The following is a 7,895-nucleotide window of genomic DNA, read 5'->3' as shown; positions in this document are numbered from 1 at the left end:
AGTTGGTTGAATAAGTTCACAGAATCCCCACGGGTTCTATGTAAGAAAAGAATGAGCATTTTCATATCCTTTGCATAAAACTGTCTCAGTCCTAATTTCCCTAAGGAACGAGCTTTGTAGAATGAGCGAGATGTCTTAGAAGCAACCAATGAGGATTTTGGTTGGGCCAAAGTGTCCGAAATGCTATTGGAAGCAAAGTTGGTGATTGCAGCATCACCTAGGGCGTCATCCATGGTGTCATGGATAGGGACTATGCTAACGCTAGGCTGGTGGTGGACAGCGGTAACGCCAGAGGGAGTGGCGGCCGTCACACTTAGTCCAAGAATCAACCTTTGATTCATGCTTCATTTCGCTAGAAAGAATTAATGTCCATGTGAGGTCTTTAGTAGACGGATCATCATATCATGACTAGAATGAACTATCATGTCGTGATAAAGCTAATATGTGTCTAAATCCAAGAGATTTTCTCTCATTACTTTATTGAATTTAATAGCTTGAATAGTGGTGACATAAAATCTACTAGAGAGACACATACGTACGTTTCTCTAAGATACGTCTTTATTTGCAATCATTAGAGATAGTGTAAAGGAACTCTTTTTCGTTCTCTACATGCATTTATGTATGGAATCCGTTGGCTATTCATAGGGTGCAATTTGCCCTAAGAGTGTAGAGAGTTTCTGTGACAGTAATCAAGGGTGCCATTTACAAGGGAAACTTGGGTTATTCCATGTCCTTGAACTAATACTAATGGCCCAGCCATCGAAGTAAAGTAATATGCTTAGAATCAAAATTAAGTCATAATGAAAAGAACTCGAAATTTTATTCATAAGCCAACGAAGTACATCATTGCTTCTTAACCATTAAGACAATCTAATCCAAATTCTAGCTAATGAAAAATAATGGTAGTCGTTTGACTTCTTTCGACAACTCCAAAATAAATATGACTAGATGAGTAGAGAGATGTCGGTGGACCACTTATCTCAAAACCTTCCTAGACATCATACTCACTTTGGATGAGCCTAGTGGAAGAAAAACTAAACCAATTGTTAATGCTCAGAATACCGCCACCTGATGTCGATTTCCGATAACGTACACAGGGGTCCAATCTTCCGATATGTATATGGTTCGTGAAGTCCCGCTAATGTGTCAAGAGAAATACAACGGCGTCAAGAGGGGAGACCGCAGTTGGCGGTCTTCGCTCCTCCGATGCTAAAGTTAAACGATGTACTTGTATTGACAAATGTAGCGGAAAATAGCTATTGAATGCGTAATCAATGAAGAGAGAGAAGTGGACCTTTTATAGGTAAAATAGTGAGCTGCCTCACTATTGTTTTCGATGTGGGACTGATAACCTTTAGTTTGCTGAGTTTTGGTTCTTTCTGCGGAGACAACCTTAGGTGGCACCTGTCGGCGCTTCAAGGCATGTTTCTGCATGGAGTTGGCTTGCTGGTGGAGGTTGTCTTAGTGTGTTTCCAAAGATCACTCCATTGAGGTCGTTCTGCTAAGGTGACATGGTTAAGTATGAGTGTTAATTATGGCCGGTAGTTGCCATGTATGTAGTAGTCCCCCAAGTCCCTAGTCAAGGAGGGATTTCTTGGTTGGGGAGTTACCACAACTAAGGCGGAACCTTTAGTTATATGTCGGGCATAATTAGTGCGAGTACGTCATCAATCATGGATTTTGTCTGAGCGAGAGCTTTTTGTCCTTTCGGGTGGGCCCCTGGTAGGCCCTCCAGGGAGTTCCCCACTCCCCGGCTAAGAAAGACCTTCATTTGGTCGAATGATTGTTTGTTGAGGGGAACTGTGTGACAGCATGAGGTAGTGAGTAGCGACCCCACTCTTTCAGTGCCTTAGCGTCGAGAAGTTAACTGCCAGATCAGTGGTTGTCGTAAGCTGTGTTAACTGTTCCCTTACTCTTTCCCGGAGGAGAGGAACTTGACGGCACCGCCTTGTTAAGGTCGGTGTGCCGATGATGAATGGGATATTCCTGGTTGGGAATGTTCCGCTAAATGTAATTTGTGTCAGTTGAGTGGCCGTCAATTGTTATTGGAAATAACAATGTGGGAGGCATGTCGGTTAGTAATTGTCGGTTGTTGAGTGATGGTAAATGTTAGCGGTGAAACGATATTTCTGTCGGTAACATTGATGTTGTGGTAGATCATTGAATCGTTGGTTGGTGATTCGTAGTGGAGAATAGAGCTAAGTAGTGGAGGAAAAGGCCAATTAGCGGGGGATGAGGCCATTTAGCTGCAGATAAGTGAGAATGGCAGTGATTTGTTTTTGAAATTTTAGGTTGTTTAGCCAGATTTTCCAGGATCCTCTGACATTGTAGGTGACACGTGGGGGCTGTTGATAGGAATGGCGTGTGCGAAAACGTCGCTGCGCAGCCGTTGTCGCTTCATCATAAATACTGCATTTATGAGCACGTTGTTATTGCCGAGGCATCGTCTTGGTTAGTGGGGGCACGTGGCGTGATCATGGCGGGTGGTTACTTTCTGGAGACGGCTGAGATTTGTCGCCAGAGTTTGTATTTAAGGGGGAAACGAAATCGAGCCAACTCACTTCGCCCTATTATGTTCTTTTGCATTTTTTTTTTCCGAGTGAGAGGGAATCATAGAGAAAAGATCTGTAAACTGCGTTGATCGAGTGGAGGAAAGAAAGAGGAAAAGAATTTGAAGGAGAGAAGAGGTGATCGAGCTCATCCCGTGGTTGTTCTGCTTCATCGCTCGTCGGCGTTTGCTTCGGTGAATTTGAGGTATGCTCTGTTTCTGGGTTTTTTTGTGTTCTTGTTTTGGTCTGGTTTGTGTGAATGCTTTTGCTCTGGTTGTACCGAAAAGATATGTTTACGGTTTCTGTGTCTGAGGGTCTGAGGGTTTCTGGCTTTTCTGGGACCTTTTGGGTACTTTCTGGGATTTTGGAGTGACTGTTCTTAAGTGAGTTCTTGTTGTTGATGGCATGGGGTAGGTTTTAGATTTGACTTGATTTCTAACTTCTAGGTTTAGAGTGTTTGTGTGGCATGCCGACGGTCATCGATATCTCAAGGAGTGAAGAATCGGACGTGTCGTTGCTTAATTCGTCGGAGAGGGGTTTTATTGATTCGTTGCGTCATCCCACTTCTACAGAAGATAGTCCTGAAGAACCGCTAGATCTTGTCCCTCTCCAGGTAATTTATCCATCACCTATGGCGGCACGTCAGAGTGAGGAGCACGAAGTTATTCATCGTACCAGGGAGGAGGAGGTATCCGATAGTAGTGAAGAAAGTGTCGGCGCCTCTGGCCAGAGTGACGATGGAGTTGAAATTGGGGATGAAGGTCAGAGTTCCGGACCTGCCAACTTCTCTTGGGTTCTCAGTGATGGTGTCAGAGTAGACGAACCTTCCTCCATTATGTCGTGGCGAAAGATACAAAAAATGAAAGATAGGTTTTGGTTGCCCCAAATTGTGAAGTTGTGGCTGTTAGAGAAGGGTGAGAAGGCTACTGACTTGTCGGAGGGTTACGCCGCTATTCATGAGACTATATTGAATCATGGAGTGAAGCTGCCACTACTTCGGAGCCTACAGTATCTGCTGCATGAATTGAATTTTGCGGTGGGTCAACTGTCAATAAACATGTGGAAGGTGTTATTGGCCTTGACAACTTTGTGGGATTTGTCGGGGTGTGAATTTCCGACAGTTGCTGAGGTATTATTCTTCTATGAGTTGACATACAACGAGAGGAAAAAATGTGGCGGGACTGTTAAACTAACTCGTCGACCTAGAGCCCCGAAACTGTTGGAACATACGCCCGATTCTTCCACAACATGGCGGGCCGCCGTGTGTGTTGCCACCGATGGTTGGGAGTATGACACGAGGCCAGATGGAGCGAAGGTTCCGCGGTTCCGGGTTCCTTTGAAGTTCCAAGCCATAAAAGGTTGTTGTTTATGTGCTCGAGGCTTTATTTTTTGTATTGAGTGCGATACTTACTTCCTTGCTTGTTGTTTGTGCCGCCATATTTTGTTATTGGTTCTGGCCCGTTATGTGATATCTTGTCTCTGCCTGCAGAAGGTTGGATACCGAAGTTGACGGACATTGAGCGACAGCGGGTGTGTCGGGTGCACTATTGCCGGGAGCACAAAAGTTGCCTAGATCTTCGCGTCTTCTCACACTGGTCTCTACTTATTCACTTGCGCCTGACTCGAGAGCCTAGTAAGTGCAACTAATTATTAGAACTGTGGTATGCTGTTATTTGTCCGAAAAGTGACGGTATATGTGCTCTCTTTTGTAGTTACAATTCGTACGAACAAAAGAACCACCGAAGTTCTTAAAAAAGTGATGGCTGATATTAGCGAGATCAAGGACTACGTCAACTTTATGATTAACGAGGCGGCCAAGGTGCAGAAATAGATAGTTGATCCGCAAACGAGGGAGATAACGACGGTGGGGGAGGCGAAAATTTTGGCGGCTCCACTATACTTGAATCGTGCCAATCTGAAAAAGAAAAAGACAGGGGCCAAAGGAAAAGATGTGGCGGAGGAAGTGAACAAGAGAATGAGCAAGACAAGGAGTTTTCCCTGGAGGTACCCGCTGATAAGTCACAGGAGAAGGTAACAACTGTTGTCGGGGATGCAGACATGATGGTGGGTGTTGCTGAGAGGGAGAGAAGAAGCAAGGTTGGGGCCGACATCGGAGTGTCTAGACATGTCGGTGGTATTGGTGGGGATGTTGGCAGTCAACCAGCAGGGGGATCCGGCATGCCGCAGAAGAGGAAGATTGTCAGCTAGCTCGACCGTTCCCTCAGATCCTTCAAAGAAGATGAAGTTTGGTGAGAAGCGTGTGGGGGAAAAACATGATGCGGCTGGCCATAAAGATGTTGGAGGAAAATTTATCTCTGACAACCCTGTCGTAGGATTAGTGCAAAGTGCACCCGCCAATCAACAGGCTTTCCTGCACAAGGTCTATGAGCGCCTTGGCTTTGGTTGTGAGGCGAGAGTTCCTCGGCCGGCGGCGTCGTCAAAGCTGGAGAAATCCCTAGATCTGATTTTGAAGGGTGCTCATGAGTTGTACCTTCATCAGGGCTCGGCGGAGGAGCACAAACTGAAAGACGAACTTCTGCAGGCACAGCGTAACCTGTCGGCAGAGAGGGAGAAAAATAAGTTTACCGCTTGGACATTGCCAAGCTAGACGTCAAAGAGAAATTCATGTGTGCGGTGGATAAGACTATCGCTGATACCGCCACCATTGCCAGCCTTAATGCTGAGTTGGCGACCCTGAAGAAGGAGAAAGCTGAGAGAGAAGATATCATCGCCCAATTGCAGGAGGTGCTTAACGCCAAAGAAAAAGAGTTGGCAGACTTCCAGTCGGCTAGGCAAGCAGAGATAGCCAAGCTGGCGGAGGACGAGAGGGAGATGGTGCGTCTAGAGGCGGTTGACGCTTTCAAGAAATCAGCAGAGTTAAAGCCGCTTCTGACGGATGCTGGTAAACAAGGTGCCGCCGCCAACTTTAAAGAGCTTAAAGATAGCGTCTACCTGAACTTTGCCAAGATACTAGCTGATCGGGCCCCTCTAGAGTCGACGCCTGTCGAAGATGTCTCCGCGGAGGATGCTGAGGGATCCGAAGATGACGGTTCCTCAGAGAGTGGCACTGCTGATGGTAGCGAAGAAAGTGGTTCTTCTGGAGAAATGATGCGAGGTCTGATGGTAACCCTGAGACCTCGACGCCGCCAAATAAAACTGAGAAGAAAAAAATTAGTTCGCATCAGCTTGTGGAGAAATGCCGCCGTGGTGATCATGTTTCGGGGTCCTCCTCTCCTGCCAGGCAAGATTAGGATATGTCAACAATTTTTGTATTTGTTTTTCTCTGTATCGTGATGGATTTTTGTCCGTGAACTCCCTTGTGATTTTGGCGTAGATACTTTTGCGCGTCAATGAAACATGAAAGGGATTAAGATTGGCCTGTCTAAATGAATATATATCGCCCTTGTCTTGAGGAGCAAAGGTGTTGGCCTGGCCAAACTTGATATATTTTTGACATGTATATTTACTTATTAAATTTTTTTTTTTCATGTTTGGGACGATGGTTTGAATAATTCCTCGTTTCATTGATGACTGGGCTGACCCAGCTTCTTACAAAAATATGTACCCGTAGGGTAGCTTTTCTTAGCTAAACTTTGCAAAAATTAGCTAAGTGAAGATGCTCGTGGGCATGTTATGTCGCTACTTATAGTAGTAACGGAGATGTTAAGTGTTCCATGGGTGAGTGGATGTGACGCCTTCCTTGTTTTTTAGATAGAATGTGTCGGGGCTCACTACCTCTATGATTTGGTAAGGTCCCTCCCAAGTTGGGCGAAGTGCTTTTGGCGGTGGTATGACTTCTTTCATGACCCAGTCGCCAAGTTGTAGATTTCTGGCCTTCACACGATTGTTGTAAAAACGCGACACTCTCTGCTTGTTTTGCAAGTTATGCAGGTGGGCTTTGTCTCGTCTTTCCTCCAATAAGTCCTTGTCGAGATTGACGCCAGCAACATTTGTTGCAGTGTCAAGCCCGTCAACCCTAGCTGTTGGTTGGGTTACCTCAATGGGGAGGACTGCTTCTGTGCCAAACATCATGCAAAATAGGGTTTTGCCGTTGGTGTTGTCCGGATGGGCCACAGAACTTCCGGAAGTTTTTCAGCCCATAAGCCTTTCTTGTTTTCCAATTTCTTTTTTAGCAGCTTCTTGATGATTTTGTTGGCGGATTCCACCTGGCCATTGGTCTGGGGGTGTGACACCGAAGCGAAACGCATCTTGGTGCCTAGTTTGGCGGTGAAGTTGATGAGTTCTTCGTTGTTGAATTACGTTCCGTTATCGGTAATGATTGTATCGGGCACTCCATATCGACAGTAGATATTTTTCCATAAGAAATGCTGGACCTTGGCGGTGGTGATGACCGTTAATGGTTCAGCCTCGACCCATTTGCTATCGTAATCGATGGCTACGATTATGTATTTGAACTGACCTTTGGAGGTTGGGAGTTTTCCGACAATATCCAGCCCCCACCTGGAGTGAATCCAGGGTGCGAATATGATGGATAACGGTTCTGCAGGTGCATGTGGAAGGTCAGCGTACAGCTGGCATTTGTGGCATGTTCTTGATGTTTCTTTGGCGTCCTCTCCCAATGTCAGCCAAAAATATCCTTGGCGCATGGTGCGGTTGGCTAATGATCTAGCTCCTGAGTGATTATCGCATTCTCCAGCGTGTATCCTTGCCAGGACTTGCTTTCCCTGTTTTGGCGTTAAGCACTTCAAGTTGGGATGTGTGAACCCTTGGCGGTAGAGCTTGCCATTTTGAATATTGTAACGTGTTGCCCTTCGCACCAGTCATCTGGCTTCCACCTTGTCGGATGGCAATGTGCCGTCACGCTTGTAGTTGAGTATCTCATCCATCCAATTTGGGCCTACCTCAATGGTGTAGACCTCCGCCAGAGTTTTAGTGATGCTAGGCTTATCGAGGGTCTCCACCCTAGTATCGGCGGGACTTTGATGTGGCTGAGCTGTTGCCTAGCGTGCCAGGGAGTCGGCTTGTGCCTTCTTTTCGCGGGGTATTTGCGTGATGTTGAAGAAACTGAACCGACCGTGCAGTGTCTTAGTGTACCCTAGATATGCCGCCAGTTGTTTGTCTTTGACCTGAAAAATGTCGTTGACCTGATTGACCACTAACTGTGAGTCACTGAAGATGTTGACACTTTCTGCTCCACAATCGATGGCCAGTAATAACCCTGTGATAAGTGCCTCGTACTCCGCCATATTGTTGGAGGCTTTGAAGTTAAACTTTAGGGCGTACTCTACGTTAAGTCCCCCTGGCCCTGTGAGGATTATATCAGCTCCGCAAGCCTTGGAGCATACTGAACCATCTACATAGAGGTCCCTTTGTGATTGCGTCTTT

Source organism: Rosa chinensis, chromosome 4 (genome assembly GCF_002994745.2).
Source record: "Rosa chinensis cultivar Old Blush chromosome 4, RchiOBHm-V2, whole genome shotgun sequence".
Lineage (NCBI taxonomy): Eukaryota > Viridiplantae > Streptophyta > Magnoliopsida > Rosales > Rosaceae > Rosa > Rosa chinensis.
This window is presented reverse-complemented; position numbering follows the sequence as displayed.